The sequence below is a fragment of the Mus caroli genome, chromosome 17 (genome assembly GCF_900094665.2).
Source record: "Mus caroli chromosome 17, CAROLI_EIJ_v1.1, whole genome shotgun sequence".
NCBI classification, from domain to species: domain Eukaryota; kingdom Metazoa; phylum Chordata; class Mammalia; order Rodentia; family Muridae; genus Mus; species Mus caroli.
Genome location: NC_034586.1, coordinates 132,557 through 151,401, shown reverse-complemented (window position 1 = coordinate 151,401; position 18,845 = coordinate 132,557). Strand labels below are relative to the sequence as shown.

At 44.5% G+C, this 18,845-nt stretch overlaps 1 protein-coding gene across 3 annotated transcripts in view; it reads right to left on the bottom strand.

Moving 5' to 3' along the window:
* The window catches only part of Scaf8 (SR-related CTD associated factor 8), a 177,328-nt gene that overhangs the window by 51,260 nt on the left and 107,223 nt on the right, over nucleotides 1–18,845 (bottom strand). The window contains exon 21 of one of the 3 annotated variants that reach the window (XM_029471346.1): nucleotides 11,742–11,832. The exons of the other annotated variants lie outside the window; for them this stretch is intronic. The gene's annotated coding sequence lies outside the window, so the exon portion shown is untranslated. Of the gene's footprint in view, nucleotides 1–11,741; nucleotides 11,833–18,845 lie in introns of those variants that run through there. 3 annotated transcript variants of the gene reach the window in all.

Genomic DNA, 18,845 nt, shown 5'->3' with positions numbered 1-18,845 from the left:
GTCTGATACTCATTCCCATCCCATACATCCTAAGATTTTGGGTTACAGACCCAGACACAGACCTGTAAGCTTTGCAGACATGTGAATCAAGTCGCAGCCAACCACCTGTCAGCTACAAAACCAGAGAGCATCCTGGCATTGCTCAAAGGCTGGCAGGCAGTGCTCCAAACCTCCTTGGGTAAGAAAGGGACAACTTGGCAGAGAGTTATGCAATATGTAGGTATTCGAGAACCTGCTATTACTGGAACATTACAGGAGGGGTGAAACAGAGAAACTGAGGCTCACAGGCACACACTGGCCTGGTTCTCTGATGTGGGGATGAAGGGAATCCCTCACACAGGGTGTCACATGTTAGCACAGATATGTGGGAGCATCGGATGGGAGGTGGAGGCAGAGTGCTGGGCATCGTGCTCTGGGACTGTCAGTGGTCGTCATCGTGCTCTGGGACTGTCAGTGGTCGTCATCGTGCTCTGGGACTGTCAGTGGTCTGATGTTCACAGCTCTGAGCTATGAAACTGTGGTTGTGCAGAGCAGGGTTCCGGCGGTCCAGAACCATGGGGATTTCTGTGGGGTTTGCCTGTGTTGAAGTTGGGGGTCCGTTGTCATGGGGACAGAATGGACATTGCATCCTTTTTACCTCCTTTTGAGCCTCAGGTATGGAGCTGCATGGGTTTTGGTGACTTTATGAGGACTAATGTCCACATATATGCTTGAGCCATGAGGTTGCTGCGCCCGACCTGTCTGTCAAAGGAAGACTCTTCTACAACTACCTCAGGTTGCCCTGGTAGGACACTCTTGAATTCTGCTGCCAAAAGACTCTTCTGATGAGACAGAGCACTGGCCATTAGTTGACAACACTGGTTAGACCCACAACTTGGGAAGCCCGCATATAGGTGGTATGGACCAACTTATACCCCACATGATACAGTGAGCTACAAAAAACGGGTTTCCTTTCTTTTCCCATTTCTGTGAGATGTTAAAGCGTTAAGTATGTGAGAAGTAAGCTCAAGTATATAGTGATCTAAGGCAGGTGGAGGGCCAGAACTTGACAACCAATCTGACAGTAGCCTAAGGGACTAGTTTCCATCATGATTAGGTTAGCCTTAACAATGAACAGCACTGTTCTCTGGGCTTGGGTCCCGATGCAATGCGATGAGCTGCTGCCTCAAGCTCCTGCCACCATGAGTCCCCTGCCACGATGGACTTACAGTAATGGGGAAAGAAATGGATATACCCAACTTTCAAAGCTCTTTGTGCTCTATTCTACCTTTGAACCCAAAATTTGATATGGTTTCTGATACAGAAGAAAGCTCCCTTTCGGCCTCTGGTTGTTGGGAGAGAGAAGAAGATAATATGGTGCTACCTTGGCATGAGGACTCACAATAAATGCTGTTAATTGGGACACAGGCAGAATGATAAAAGAAGTTGCCCACCTTGGCTCCCTCCTCTGAATGGTTCTTTTCTCTAAAGCCAATGGTGCATTGCTACTAAACACATCCATACCCTCTGTCCTATGAGAAAGCTGCTAATTAAGGCTGAAGACTACCATTATCCACATAGCCTTCTGTGTAGGGCTTCTCCCTCTGACTGGGGAATTCAAAATCCCTACACATACCTTTATCTGAGGGCTGTCATGTAGTCTTAGTTAGTGCACAGGATCAACTTCCTTTCTCCTGATAAGAGCCTGCTCAGCTAGCACCTGGCATTGCCCATGCTAAGGAGGCGTTATTTCGTTGCCCTAAGCCTTCAGACAATGACCTCTGCCCATCTTGGATATTCTTCCCCTCAGCCCCCCATGGGAATTCCATGGATGAAAGACCTCCCTCCCGAAACACAAACAAGCACAATCTTGCCAGAGTTTTCCTTTAGACGGTCAATTGAATCTTCTGGTAAAGTGAGGGGTACATTACCAAATTTTCACTAACAGGTTCATAGACACAGACAACCTAAAATGTAACAGGATGTAAGTGGTTCTTAGAGGTCATGATCATTTTCAGCTGAGAAAATGAGGCATAGTCATCTTAAACAGGATTTCCTGGGAGAAATACAGGAAGTGCTTAGAACTTTCCAGAATAATGTCATTTTATAAGTGTCCTCAGTGCTTAAACAAAAGAACACAGATTGTTTCTAACAGCTGGCTTCCTGATGTCAGACACTGAACACTGCAAACAGGTCCAGGATCCAACGGACTCACTTCCATTTTTGCTCTTCCAGAATCCTTAAGACTGGCATGCAGACAATACCCTCCACTTGTTCCTCAAAAGAGTGTACAACACCCACACCCACAGGCTGAGGAATTAAAAAATGGCGCATCTACTTAAATATTGTGTCTAGCTCTCTGTAAAGATCTGAGTGGGCCAAAGACTGTCACAGACTAGTAAGAGAAAGGTTGGATTGACTTTGTCAAGAAAGCTAGCTACGGTCTCCTTCCTTTTCAAATCAGAGCCAAGGCCTTTCCTTCACTAAAGTAAACACTTCCCTATCACCCGATTCATCTCTCCTGGATCATTCATGGCTCTACCACTGGAGACAAAGACTCTCATGTCTGCAGGCAAACACTGTGACGCTGGACTCTCAAGTTAGGGCCAGTGAGTGCATGGGCAAGGGCTATGGACAGCCATAGGAATGCACTGTGGAAGGACAGGGCCTGGAGGGAAGGTGATGCCCACCTCACACATGACTCTTCAGAACAATGTCTAAATGAGATAGCTGTCGCCAGTTCTCGTAACTCCATGCGAGGATTTGATATATATGGTCTCCTGCCGCCACCAACAGTCCTGTGAGGAACACTCAGCTCCGGCCTGGTTGCATGGGCTGAGGGAAGCCAGACTCAAGACAATGGTGTTGTTTCCAGAATCCTCAATGCAGTGGTATGACAGATAATTGCCTTTGAATTGGAAGCCATGGGCCTATCAAACGACCTTTGCTCTACATTTCAGGTAAAACAGACTTGCTACTGTTTTCATCCAACAACAAAAATCAACTTTCTTAATTATGTTGGAAGAATGTCAGTGTTTCCAAGTGAAGAAGACAATTAAGCAGAGCACAGTTTGGAAAAACAGTTGGTGTTGAGGGAGAAAATGGATCTGTACTAAATGTTCACCGGCACCACAAAGTGAAGCAACAGCCACACACTCCTTGGGTTCCTAAAATTAGAAAAGGCAGTTCCTTGTAAATCAAATAATCAATCAAAAAAAAAAAAAAGCCACACTCCAGGGTTACATAGGGATCCTTGACTTCAAGACTAAAGTTCAGTCATAAAAATTAACTTGGGGAGTGTGGGGGGAGAACTGGAGAGACAGCTCAGAGGTTAAGAGCACTGACTGCTTTCCTAGAGGTCCTGAGTTCAATTCCCAGCAACCACAAGGTGGCTCACAACCATCTGTAATGGGGCCTGGTACCCTTTTCTGGTGTGTCTGAAGATAGTAACAATGTACTCACATACATAAAATAAATAAATAAATAATTTTAAAAAATTAACTTGGGGGCTGGGAAGATGGCTCAGTGGGGAAAACACCGGTTATGCAAGCATGAGAACTTGAGTGTGGACTCCTACCATCCATGTAAAAATCTGGCATGGTGGCCCATGGATCTCCATCCCCAGTGCTGAGGTATGGAGACAGGTAGATCCTAGAGGCTTGCCAACCAGTCTACTCAAAACTGTGAGTTGCAATAGTGAGAGACCCCGCCTTAAAATAAATAAGTAAGTAAATAAATAAATAAATAAATAATCTACCACAGAGTTAACCACTGGCTCCACAGGCGCCACTCGGGCAAGTGCACACGTGTACACACACGCACGCACGCACGCACGCACATACATACACGCACGCGCGTGCGCACACACACACATACCCCTACAGGTAAGTTGTCTGCAATGAACATGAGATCGAACAGTCCACACAGATTTTCAGAACCACAACTGTCCTTGAAATACAAATCTGCCCAGTCTCGAAAAACCAAAAACCGAAAAAAAAAAAAAAAAAAAAAAAAAAAAATCTGAGCCGGGCATGGTGGCCACCCCTTTAATCCCAGCACTCAGAAGGCAGAGGCAGGCGGATCTCTGAGTTTGAAACCAGCCTAGGCTAATATAGTGTGTTCTAGAACACAAACTAAATAAAATAATTTTATTTTTTCAAAAAAATAAAAATAATCCATATATATATATATATATATATATATATATATATATATTGGTGTATACACACGCGCATGCACACACACACACATACACACACATGTATATGTATACATACATATATGGTGGTGGTGGCCCTGTTGGATTTCATGTCTTGCTAGATACAGAAGAGCATTCAATGCTAAGGCCCCTCCCTCCACAGGGCCCCTCCCTCCACAGTGCTTACAGACAAAATGCTGCTGGGAAGAAGATCGTCATGGAATACAACTTCAAGAGTATTTTCCTCATACAATTACCCTCTCTCATTTACTGGGCAAGTGTCCTAAGTTAGAATCCTCAAGATTCAAAACAAAATAAAACAACACCCTCAAAACCCTATAATATATATGAATGTAAATCTCCTGAGTTAGAATTCTCAAGATTAAAAACAAAACAAAAAGCCTATAATATATATGAATGAAAACGTTATAATGGAATTTATTATTCTGTTTGCTGGTTAATTACTATTTTTAAAATAGAGGCAAAAACGGAAAGCAAAACACATTTTTATCTTCTATTAAAAAAAAGTAAGAAAAAAAAACAAAACTTTTTTTGGCAACAGAAAAAGTATTATCAGCTGGGCGTGGTGGCACACACCTTTAATCCCAGCACTCAGGCAGATTTCTGAGTTTGAGGCCAGCCTGGTCTACAAAGTGAGTTCCAGGACAGCCAGGGCTATACAGAGAAACCCTGTCTTGAAAACCAAAAAAAAAAAAAAAAAAAAAAAAGTAAGATGAAAGCATTGGGCAGGGGCTGGGAGTGTAGAGTGTTTGTTTAGAATGCATGAAGCCTGGGTTTCAATTCCCAACGCCATACAAACCCGGTCAGGCCAGGCATGGTAGCTGATACCTGCAATTCCAGCATTTTGAAGGCAAACAAAGGCAGAAGGATCAGAAACTCAAAGGCATCCTAACCTATACTACAAGTTTGAAGACAGCCTGTGCTATGTGATCCTGTCTCAACAAAACACAAAAGTGGGTAGGGACATGCTCTTCCCACATGCTCACCTTTATAGCCTATTCTTTAACCACTTCTCTCCCCTATAGGTGTAACTCTTACCTCAGGAGAATTCTAGAAAACCCATTACATTTCAGAATTCTTATTGTTTTTCATACCCATTTCAATGATAAAAGATGTGTGTGTTTTCTTCCTCATTGGAAACAATATCATACTGGAAATAAAGGACTTTACCAGGATAGACTTATCTCAGCTCTGTTATTGCATTGTTGGACAGAAGATGAAAATCTACAGGGCAGTTAGCTAGCTGATGGAGCAGGTGATGGTGGTGCCCAGAAGTAAGTCTCAATGCAATTAAGACAATGTGTTTACTAATAGGACGCTCTGTGTTTAGAGGAATTAGTCCTTGTTATCCTGTATAAAACTGAATGCTATCGTGTATTTGTTTGGGGGAAAGAAACCAGAATGGGAAAGGCTATATAAATGATAGTGGTACATGCAGGTACAACGAACAGGAAGTGAGCCTGCGCTACATGAGCATATCAGCCACCTCCACAGGGCTGTGTCACAGACCTACAGCAACAGGCCAGACAGCATACACATTTTACAATATATATTTTACAACAGACTTTGCTAATTTTTTCTATGTGTTGCCTATCTTAGTTGCCAGACATATTTTAGGATTTAAATTTTCCTGTTCCAGGGCCATTACCAATAGGATAGTTGGGGAGGGGAATCTTCCATCTCTCTGCAGAAATGTTAAGGGACATGAGCAGCTCAACCCCTTGATTTCAGTTCAGCAAATTCTCAGAGACAGTCCTGGCCTGGCATTCTGGGCACTGGGCAGTTGGCTCAGTAGTAAAGAGCAGTGGCTGTTCTTCCAGGGGACCTGCGTTTGGTTCCTGGCACCCACAAAGCAGCTGACAGCCACCTTTAACTCCAGTTCCAGGGGATTTGGTGCTCTCTTCTGGTCTCCATGGGCACCAGGCATACATGTGGTACACGACATACACTCAGGCAGAACACTCACTCACATCCATGAAATAGATAGATAGTAGATAGATAGATGATAGATAAGATGGACAGATAGATAGATGAAATAGATAGATAGTAGATAGATAGATGATAGATAAGATGGACAGATAGATAGATGATAGATAAGATAGAAAGATAGATGACAGATAAGATAGATAGATGGTAGGTAGCTAGATAGATAATAGACAGATAGAAATTAGTAGATGAAATCAGTAAGTAGAGAAATATCAACCACATAGTTCCTCACCTGATAAGGGATCTAAAACCATCAGTGGAAGGAAATGAGATAGCAGAGTATCAAGACCACACTTCTCTAACAATGGTTTCGGTCACAAAGACTAAAAGAATATTTAATATGTGTATAGTGGAGTGTTATGCTCACTCAGCCACGCCCTCATCATCTTGGTTCTAGGGTACTATTACTGTTGGCTTAACTGCATGCCAGGACTCACATGGCTTCTGTAACAAGGAGATCAAATGTGTAAGTTAATGTTTTTATACTCGTTCTCACAATTTGAGAGTGTGGTGGTTGAATGAAAGTGGCCCCCATAAGCTCATATAGGGTGGCAGTATTGGAGATGTGGCCTTCCTGAAGTAGGTATGGCCTAGTCAAAAGAAAGGTGTCCCTGGGCTCGGGGGAGGCTTTGGGGTTTCAGAAGCTCAAGCCAGGTTCAGTGTCATGCCTGTCAGCTCCTTCTCCAACACCATGTCTGTGTACATGCCACATGCTTCTAGCCATGATGACGACGGACCAGACTGACCTCCGAACTGTAAGCCAGACTGTATTAAATGCTTTCCTTTCTAAGAGTTGACATGGTCCTAACTAAGGCAGACATGTATAGTTATTTCTGATTATACTTGTAACTTATCCCAGGGCCTAGTGTTAGCAGGTTCGTGTATCCTAAACTAGGCCATCAAAATGTTACCAAAGACTTAAAAGACAGGCCCCTGCCACCGTTCATTTGCTTGATTCCTCATTTAAAAGATACTGAGTATAAATGTCTTCCACTGAAATTTTTTAAAGATGTGGTTTATATTTAAATTGCCTACTGAAACCCAAATGCCAGATTTTGGAAGCAATGCCCCAACTGTCACACACAGCTGTCAAGTGCAGCTCAAAGGAAGGTGCAGGATGACAAAGGCAAGGCCTTGTTCCTTAAGGATGCAGAGGGCATGGGGCTCTTGGGAGGTGGGATGCTGGCTAAGAGATGTCAGCTGGAGAGAAGTGAGCCTGCACACAGAGGCCAGCCAGAGTATAGGCGAGGCTTTCCACTCTCCTCGATAAAATCTATATAACTAAACTAAGCCAAGCCCTTAGCTCTCAGCCCCGGGGAAGCTGAAAAATGCCCTCTGAAGGAACCCACTGGCCATCCTCAGAAAGGGGAAAACATCACACTCCACGAGTTTGTCAGACTTCACGGACCTTGAGTGAGAACACCACACTGCCACCTTCCCAAGTCCCTGCCACTAGGAACCTGCCAGAAGTGATTGATTACTATTCTTACATATATATGTGATCAGCAGATACATACCGAGTCCAGACACAGGTAGGATTCTGCATTTTACCCCAAGCTGCTAACATGAATCCATGAATCTTAGGCTGAGGTATACAAGAAAGTTTGGAAGCGATCTACACATCTCAGAAGGGACTGAAGTGTACAGTATTTTAATTAGCAAGATAAAGTGTCTGTCTGCAGGCTGGGGACTGCAGTGCGCTCACTTGCAATCCCAGCAATTCCAGCACTACCACAGTGGGATGGGAGGTCGAGATGCATGGCTCCTGGCCAGCCCACCTAGAGTGTGCGATGCAACAGAAACACTGAGAGACCCTGCATGCACAAGAATGAAGGAGCGAACCAGGTGAACACATGTCTCATGGCATGTCTACGCTCACAGTTACAGATAAGGGTGCATGCGCACACGTGCACACATAGACACACACACACAGGCACACATACAAATAACAGATATTTTCAAAACTGCAAACAAAGCAAGTCCACTTGTAGGCCAAAAAAGAAAACTGACAGGCATATAAACTTACAATTAGTGACTATTAAGAAAAGTTCCTATCTCTGATGATGAAGCAGAATGAGATAATTCATAGACCTGGGGAGCCGCTCCATGGTACAGAGCACCGATTGCTCTTGCAGAGGCACTGGGTTCCATTTCCAGCAGCCACATGGCTGCTCAATACTACCTGTAGCCAATTCCCGGGGCTCCAATGCCTTCCTTGGGCCTCTGCAGGCACTGCCCACACTTGATGCACAGACAAGGACACAAGGAAAACAAATACCCTTAAAAGATGAAATTGTAAATTTTAAAAGATTTAAAGCAGATGGGACAGTCTAGTAAGTTCTGTCATGGTGGCAAATGCAAGCCCCTTTGATCCAAATCCCATAGAGCGGATGTTAGGAACACAGCGTGGTATCAGGATGGGGGCCCTCAGCTTGACAAGCTCTGCCACACTGAAGGACAGTCAGGGTCCCATGGAGACTGTGAGTGCCTGTGGCAGAAACCTGCCTGTTAGGCACAGGTATAAGCCTTACCGCATCGGGCATCAATCACATCAAGGCTACCCTGGCTCAGGAAGAGTCGTTTAGGCTCACCCACCTCCTGGTGACTCGCTCACCAGTGCCAGGCCTTTGAGGACAGTACTGGCTTTTCTCTACACAAAGCTGCCTCCTTGTTCTGCTCTATGGAGACACAGCTGCGGCTTCCACCTCTCCAGTAAGCTTCCAAGTAGGCACCTTGTTCTTGCAGCTGGGTTGCTGCATGATGGCTTTGTGTCGCCACACTCCCGGTTTTCAACAATGAATACAAGATGGCAGAGGCCTGGTCTTCTGTGGCATGTATCGTACCCACATCTGACACAGATGCCGAACAAATGTTTGGTAACGTGTGTTTTCCTGAAGGTCTGGTAAGAGTTTTTTAAAAAGGGGATGGCTTTCACTGGGGATCTTTCTCCCATCCCAGCTTCCCTCTGCTTTGTAAGACGCTTGAAAATGAACGCCCACTGCAACTGTGGACTGGTTCTCCTGGAATCTACGACCTTTAATCCTCCTTCTTTTCAAAATCTAGCAATGCAAATGGCAGATCCAGAGTGTCCCATGTCCCTATTCCAGGTGCTCTCTCACATTCTGGAGCCAGCTGCACACAGCTCCTGTGCTATTCCACCAGGGGCAGCGAGCTCTGCTCCAAAGGTAGATGGCCTCTCCCTTACCTTGTAAACAACCCTAACAGAACTCACTGAGTCACAAAGGTGACAGGGGACAGCAGACGGAAGACATGAAGCAGTTGGAAGGTTAGCTGGGAACCGGAAGGATGTTAGCCAGAGGAGGGGTGACAAGGCCAAAAGTGGGTAACAGGTGAATTTGATGTAAATGTACAAAAACATCATAGTAAAACCCATTGTTGTGCCTAGTTAATATCCTTTTTCCTCAATGTCCCACACATTTTTTTGTTTGTTTGTTTGTTTTTGGAGACAGGGTTTCTCTGTATAGCTCTGGCTGTCCTGGAACTCACTTTGTACCAGGCTGGCCTCAAACTCAGAAATCTGCCTGCCTCTGCCTCCCAAGTGCTGGGATTAAAGGAGTGCGACACCATGCCCGGCTTCTAACAAATACTTAAAATGACTAAAGTTTGAGAAATATTGTAGTCAGAATTTTATATGCAGAACAGATGTGTGCAGGTGTGATGTCTGAACATGAAGCACAGAAAGGTAAGGTGGAATAACAATGCTTCCTTCTTCACATGCCCTTCTCATCAAGCCGAGGGAGGGGGGGTCTGGGACCCGCAGCAGATGCCACCTCGCTTATGACTCCTGTGTCGCATTACTTGTACCAGTAAGGAAGTGAGGATGCCTGTGCCCTGGGTTTCACTGGCTTAACTGTGAGTCCTTCCCGTGACACTGCAGACACACCTGACCTCTGGCAAGCCACAAGACCCTCTGCATGCTCCCCTTTTCCCAAGTCAGCCTTTGCCATGGCTGGTTAGTCCTGGGTGTCCCCGAAGCACACTGCTTCATCCTGGAATAGCCAGGTCAAGCCCATCAGTTGTCTGGCTACAGGATTATCTTGGAACTGCCCCCAAAACTGCTCAAGAGCAAAGATCTGTTTTATTTCCACATGTGCCTGGTCCTCATGTAGCTGTTGAAATGAATGCCTAGATGAATGAACTAACTGTTGGGAAAATAATCTCAAGCTATAATCAAATTGAAAGTTTAGTGAATTAATAGATACATTTTTAAGCTAGAGCTTCCACATACCAGGGAAAAAGTGATGGCATAAATTTAAGAAATAACTTCTTCCTTCAAATACTTCCATTAATATTTAATAAAAAGCACTGTGAGATTGAAGTTTTAGAAATAAAATTTCAATAAATCTCAATATTTAAAAAATCACAAATACCAATTTCAGAATTACTGAAATGTATCTAAATATTACTCAAGGCAACTCCCTGAGCTTCTGCAATAGACATATTGATAAAAAAACAAAACAAACAAACAAGCAAAAAAACCAAAACCTCAATACAACACCAAGCAGAAAAATTAAAATAAGCAGGGAAAGTAGTATTTCATCCACAATAGTGTTACGTACTCAACTTATAAAATGCAAAGAATACGTAAAGTCAATTATTCGTTTTGCCCCTCTCACATCCCCCCAACCCCTGTCATGTAACTTCTGAGATAATAACATATTCTAGTAAAGTCCTTGCTGTCCCCCAATCCCTGGACCATCTGAGTCAATGGATTCAGCCTGGCTCTCTGAATCTCAACTGTTAATACAGTACGGTCTCTCGGGAAATAGCTCATGGACACAACTTTTAAGGCCTTGTCTTCAAAATATCAGGCTCTTTTGTTAATGGAGGAAGTACTGCAGTTTGTGCACTTCTGTCTCCTCTAAGGAATCTGTACCATCCCTAGAGAAGCCCTCCTAGCTCAAGCATCCAGCAATAGACTGTAGTGAGTTGGGTATGACACGCCTCGGGACAACTGGTTTACCTCACCTGCCTACAGGCCATGCCTACAAATAAATCAGAGCATGGGCTTTAAAAATGTACAACCAAGTCCCACTCCTCAAGACCAAATGCAGACTACAAAAGATGGCTTAGCAGGTAAGAGAACTTTCCACCCAGCCTGGCAGCACGAGTCATCTTTGGGATTCACCGGACACAAAGAACCTGACTCCTTCAAACTCCAGATGCACGTCCTGGTGTGTGAACCCTCACATGGATACATGTAATTAAGATATTTAAAAAACAAAAAAAAAGTTTCCAAATGCTCCTGTGACACACATTGGGCTCCCTCACCCAGAACTGGTATATGGGAACCTTTAATCACAGAGACTTTGGTGGCCAAATTTCTGTTCTATATAAATGGAACCATTATTGCTCTGAATTCTTGAGTTGAACACCATTTCCTTATAATCGACAAAGCAGATTTCTACCATGAAAAAATTCACCAGTATATTGAAATATTACCATGAAATATATATATATATATATATATATATATATATATATATATAATTCACCACCCTTGAATACAGAATAAATAAGTAGTAACACATCAACACAACTCACTAAGAAGGGTAGCTGCAGGTGATTACTCCAGAAGAGAATATTGGACCAGCAGAGGGAAGCTCACTGAATAAGCACAGGAACAACTTCAAAGAAAAAAAAAAGGAAAAAGAAAACTTAAGTAATTAGTGGTCATATACCTGTCTTGTTCCTTGTTACAGAACTGGGGGGAGGGGAACCTATGGGTTAATTAGAGAGAACACATAATAAGCTCTTTTGATCCCTAGGGTGTAAGAATTATTATGCCCTGCTCTGCTTGGAGATTACTTAGAAAGTTGACGGGATCCGCAGCCTGGGTGTTCCCTGCATCCCAGGGTACTTACTGGGCTTCAGGCTTTCTGGGTGCTACTTTGGTGGCTGCACCAGGAGGCTAGTGCTCTCAAACTGATGTACCGAGAGGGTACCAGAATCAAGAAGGGCATATCGGGTCTCAATCGTCACTGGAAGGACCTGAGAACATCAGTGTGTCCTGCAGGAGCGCTCTGAGCCACTGCTTGCGGTAGCACCTGCTAACTCCCAGGCTTGTGGCTTCCACCGCGCTCCTTTTGCCAAGACCACCAGGCTAGCCCGAGACTTAGATAAAGTGGCTATTTGCTAAGGGACACATCTCAATTGTGTTCACAACAGAACTGTGGTTTGTTCTTAAACATCCATACCAGCAAACGCAGAGAACCTTAGAGGAAGGGACTCTCCCAGCAGACAAGACACCTCAGAGACTAACAAGACAGGAATAACAAGCATGTGATTGCGAGGAGGCAGCCAGCCACTTCCAACTCAGCACACGTGCGTGTGGGATCAGCTGACTTGTCCACATCTCTTATGGGAAGATCAATGATATCACAGAGCTTTATTTGCAGGCAAGGGGCTGCATTTAAGGGTGGCTGTGAGGAGTGGGAGGGGTAAGCAGTGATAACTAACTGGCTCTAAGGCACCATGGCAGCCCTGGTTGCCTTCCATGGGGACACAGTGACCTCTACTGGTAAAGACACAGAGTGCTGATGTGATTTTTCTCCCCTAAACGTGCCAAGTCGGCCACACGCATTCGAGCACACAACAGAAAGAATCGTACAGTGAGCACTTCAGCTTAGAAGTTAATCCTGCATGCAATACAGAACACTGCCGTAGTTATCGAAGCAGCTATTGAAATATTTTTGAGGTGTCATCAGGATGTGTTGAGACTCCCCAAGTCTTAGGTAACCCACTTTCTTGTGAACACTTGTTTTCCTGTTTTCAAACCAACTGTTAAAGCTTTGGACTTTCCCTTTAACTCCTACCAGCTGCCAGAAATAAACTGTGGACATTTTCAAGTTTATATATATAGTAACTTGGGAAAATTAAATTTAACGTGGACATTAAAATAATGTCAAAAGACATACCTCACCCCAAGGGCCCTGAAGCTCCACCATGTAACCATGGGAACGCATGTAGACCAGAGACAGAAGCTGGGTGTTTGAGCCGCTGTACAAGTGTACAAGAACCAATGAGGGTATTCTTAAATCTCACAGGCTGAAATAATTTCCTTAATAACTTTGTTTTTCTAAGAATTCAGAATGACACCGTTCAGTGATGTATATTAAAAGTCCATCCTGACACCAGGGAAATAACAGCTTCTTTTAATCTTCCCTGCTTTTTGTTTTGTTTTGTTTTTGCTTTTTTTTTTTTTTTATCACACATGATAAAAATTACTGCAGGCTGGTGAGTCCACCTCTCCACAGAAATCAGACACAGCTTGGGCTGGAGAGAAGGCTCAACCATTAGAGACTAGACTCACTTCCAAAAGTGTCAGAAAAGACACACAGCCTCAGTGCGGAGCTTACGGAGAGGGGTGGGGAAATGAAGGCTTCCTCACGTGACCTGGTAAATACATCAGCTTTTGGTTATTCCTTCTTACTACTATGCTCATATTTGCTGCTGTATTTACAAGCTAGGACCAGAGACTCAAGGGCAAATCAAATACCATCCTTGATCCAAGGAACCAGCAGCAGAACATTTTAAACAACTCTTCCTTAAAACACAAAGTTTTTCATCAAGAATGTAAGGTTTATCAGTGTTCTACCTCCCTCAGGCAATACTGTCTGCCTCTGAAGCACCACTCTCCTCTCCTCTTAGACCAGCCGTTCTCAACCTGTGAGTCTCCAGTCCTTTACGGATCTGAGACCCTTTCCCAGGGGTCACTTAAGACCATTGGAAAACACAGTGACTCATAACAGTAGCAAAATTACAGTTATGAAACAGCAATGGAATGATTTTATGACTGACTGACACTGCAGCATGAGGGACTGCAGTAAAGGGTCATAGAGTTAAGAAGATTGAGAACCACTGGGCTAGACAATGGGACAAGACAGGAAATTATGCTTCTGGGTCATATCAGGAATAAAAACTGCCATTATCAGGAATACAAACAATTCCTATTAGTTAACCCGTGCCTTCAGGACACGTCTAGGATTGAGTCAGGACAGAATGAATGTCAGGGGAAATTAAAAAAGACACCGTCATGCCAGTGCATCTGGATTACAGCACTGGATGGCTGGGAGTCCAGGATGCCAGCACAGCTGAAGACACCGCTGCACAGATCAACAGTATGAAGACGATGTTTCATTTGTGGGGGAGATGTCTCAACAACTAAGGCAGTTAATGGGGGGATGGGGACTGTCTTAGTCAGGGTTTCTATTCCTGCACAGACATCATGACCAAGAAGCAAGTTGGGGAGGAAAGGGTTTATTTGGCTTACACTTCCATGCTGCTGTTCATCACCAAGGAAGTCAGGACTGGAACTCAAGCAGGTCAGGAAGCAGGAGCTGATGCAGAGGCCATGGAGAGATGTTCTTTACTGGCTTGCTTCCCCTGGCTTGCTCAGCCTGCTCTCTTACAGAACCAAGACTACCAGCCCAGAGATGGCACCACCCACAAGGGGCCTTTCCCCCTTGATCACTAATTGACAAAATGCCTTACAGTTGGATCTCATGGAGACATTTCCCCAACTGTAGCTCCTTTCTCTGTGATAACTCCAGCCTGTGTCAAGTTGACACAAAACTAGCCAGTACAGGGACTTGGCTGGTTTAACATACGTGATACCCTGGAAGTGAGTCCCAGAACCATTACAGAGGGCCTCACCTCAGGAATGTCACCTCTGGGGAGGTGAAGGCAGAAGGCTTGCTGCAGGGGAAACTGAGGAGATGGCTCTGCCTCCCAGCCTCCGACCCTACTCTGAGCTCACAGATCTGTGCCCTGCATATACACAGTGACTTTCCACAGAGTCAACTCAAGCCAATGTCCAACACAGGCAGAGCAACTTTCCACAAAGTCAACTCCAACCTTTGGAACAAGTTCTGGGCTTTGATTGAAAAACTCCCACATAAATTCTGATACCTTTGCCACACCACAAAAGACATCCAGGAATATGGTAACATTGTTTAAAGCTCAGCCTAAACCCCGAGAGAAAAACAGGCAGGGACTAAAACAATCCCCAGGACATTTGATCAGTGGGATTTTGGCTAACCAGGGAGTGAGATTTCACAAAGCGACTGTATGCTTGGTGTGTGGTGGGAGCATCCAGAGAGATGTGTGCAGTCCCTGCAACGAGCATGAGGCTGGCGGGCTGGTTAATAACTCATAGCTTATGGTACTGCTTGCATTGTATACAATGAACATCTAGTGAGACAAATGGCACAACACATTCTGAGGGCTATGGGGGTAGCTCAGTGGACAAGACAGCTTGCTCTGCAAGGATAACGGTGGGAGTTCAAATCCTAAGCAACTACCTAAAAACAAACAAACAAACAAACAAAAAACCCAAAAAACATCCTGGGCTATACTTGCCTGTGACTCCAGAGTATAGGGAAACGGGAGTGGGGGTGTGTGTGTGGGGTGTGTGGGGGTGTGTGGGGGGTCTAGAGAACTTGCTGGCTAGACACTGTAGCTGAATAGGTAAAGCAGCCTGTCTCAAAGTAAAAAGGTGGACAGCCTCAGAGGAAGGCACCTGATGTCCTACTGTGGGCTCCTGATGTGTGTTCATGGCAAGTGCACCAGGCCGGCGTGCACTACTCTAAGTATCATGGGAGCGTGCGGTGGGGTGCCTCTTTCTGAATGACCAAAGGGAAAGAAAGGTATTACAAGATCGTGTGAGAGGCTCTCTCGACAAAATCTTCAGGCTACGTGTCTAACCTTGAGTGTTTTCTGGCCTAATAAATTAATCTAATACATTTGTTTGTCAAAACAAGGACCGATTTGGAAGAAGAGCTGAAAGACTGACGTGTAAAATGCCAGTGTTCCTAAGAGAAAATAAACCTTTCATGAAAGCAAAGGAGCAGGGAGAATTTCATAAAAGATTTTCAAGATTTTCACAATTCTCAAAGATTTTCTTATGCTTCAAAGCATCATCCCAAATGCTCACATGCTGGGAAAAATGAGTCCTTCTCTTTTTCCCTTTGGTCTTTCAAGACAGGGTTTCTCTGTGTAGCCTTGGCTGTCCTGGAACTCTGCCTCCCAAGTGATAGGATTAAGGTGTGTGCCACTACCAGCAGGTAGCTCTTTTATCTATGGAAATCTCCGTTGCAGATATTGAAAAGCCTGTCTGTGACAGAGACTAATTGGCATGTGATACTATAAGAACCAATTTGGTGCCGGTCCCCCAGCTATAGAAGCAGCAAAGTCTGTGCTTAGGATAGAATTCTTCGTGAGGTGGAAGAAGACAAAGAAAAAAAAAGGAAGGAAATCTAGACCATTATGGTTGAGAACTGTACATAATATCTATTTGAACCATGATAAGGATTCAAACAATACTTTTTTCTTTTTCCTTTCAAAAGTGCTCAGACAGAAGCTATGCTATCCAGGATGAAGCTCCACTGGAGCTGAATGGAGCTGGAGCAAGAAAGCAAACCAGAGTAGGATGGAGCTGAGGACCCCCAGAGGGGCTGAGGAGGGAGAACAATGTTCATCAAGCTTAGTGAATAAGCCATGAAATAAGTATCACATATCATCTATATCCATGTATCCACTTATCCATGCATGCATCAACCCATCCATCCATCCATTTATCTATCTATCCATCCATCCACCCACCCATCAACCCATCCATCCATCATCCACCCACCCACCCACCCATCCATCAACCCGTCCATCCATTTAACTATCCATCTACCCATTTATCCATCCACCTACCTATCCATCCATCCACCCACCCATCAATGCATCCATCATCATTCATCCACATACCCACCCACCCATTCATGCATGCATCCATCCATCATCCATCTATCCCTCCATCCATCTACCCATCATCCACCCACCCAGTCATCATCAATCTATACCTATCATCTATTGATCTATCATCTATACATTTATTGCACCATCTCCCTAACCTACCTATCAGTCATCTACCAGCCTACCTCTCAGATAGGAAAGTGAAGTCGACTATGTGGGGAAGGAAGACAAGGACCGGGCATGGAGACAAGAGAGATTAATGGGAAGGGACACAAATAAAAATGTCTTTGTGAAACTTATCACTATAAACGGCTTATACTACAACTTAAAAAACGGAATAGATTTTCCTTGGAACGGCTTTTCTGAAGATGTTCTCGAGAGTAACCATGAAAGAGTGAGGGAGCCAGGGCCCTTAGTGGCATTTAGGAGTGGTGAAGAAGCACCGGAAAACCTGAGCGCTCTACCTTGCACCTGCTCAGCCCACTTACTCTGTGCTTGTGCAATGCAGTGCTGCGTGCTTTGCTGTGTCAAGACGTGTGTGTGTGTGTGTTTGAGAGAGAGAGAGAGAGAGAGAGAGAGAGAAGGAGAGAGAGAGGAAGGGAGGGAGGGAGTGAGAGACAAAGATAGACAGAGAATTGGAAAAGAGATAAGAGAGGACACGTGTAACTTTTAAATTCTACCCAAACAGTACCAGGGTTGGACTAATTTGGAACCCAACAGATGACAGTAGGGAAGAGAGAGGCACCTGCACTGATTATGTCTTTTCAAAGAAAGAAGAGTGGGGCAGGAGCGGAGAAACCTTCACATTTAACAAAGGCAGCTCGCCTTACATGGAGTCTCTAGCGACTTCAATAATCCACGTTTAACACCGAGAACAATTTTATACTTTGAAAGGTTTGTGGCTGTAATTATCCCCAGTTTGAGTCTCCTGCCCACGTAAAGACTACTCACTTGAGGGTGAGGGTTAAAACTCTTGGCCTCCTCATCTTCTGAGGGAGCTAGTAGTATGATCATAGAGTGTTTGGGCCCCATGAGCACAGACCAGAAGCAAAAGCTTGCACAAGTGAGCTGGTGGCAAAGCTGCTAGAGACGGCAAAGGAGGAGGGATGGAAACACTGTGGGCTAAGTCTGTTAAAGCCGGTCAGGTGTGGGGGCAATGCCATGAGTCCCACCTGCTCAGGAGGCTGAGGCTTCTGTCCAGGTATGCAGGGATGCACTGGACAACAGGTGGGGGGGAGGAAACAGTAAAAACCTGTAAAAATTACCCAGCCAGGAATAATCCCAGCTCTCAGAGAGGCAGGCAGACAGAAAGGGAATTCCAGAGAAGCTCATAGCAAAACTCTCAAAAGGCATAACAGAAAGACAACAAAATTATAGTACACTCCAAATGATACTGTGAACATTGCTTCCTGTACCATAAAACATGCAATGCCTACATGGGCCACAAGAGGGCACCAGATGCCCTGGAGCTGGAGTTACAGGTGATTATTAGTGGCCAAACATTCCTGCTGGGGCTGGGAGGTGGTGGTGGTGGTGCAGCACCCAGTTGGCAGAGACTAGGGACAGTCTCTGAGTTTGAGGCCAACCTGAAGTACAGAGCAGGTCCCACTCCCATGCATTCCAGGTTACAGCCTGCACCATGGTGTTCCAGCCTCTAGTGACTTTTATTTATTTCACTAGGCAATTTCTGGAATGTTCTAATGGCAGGATTTTCAGAATCTTCTTTCTCATTTAGAAATTTAAATCAAGTATTTTGTGTCACAGGCTTAAGCTAATTCTTGTCCTTATTGGAGTCAATAAACTTCTTAATTTTTCATTAAAACACACAGCTCGGCTTAAAGAAAACAGCAACGCACCTTCACTATGATTTGATATGGACCCTGTGTGCTACCTGTGC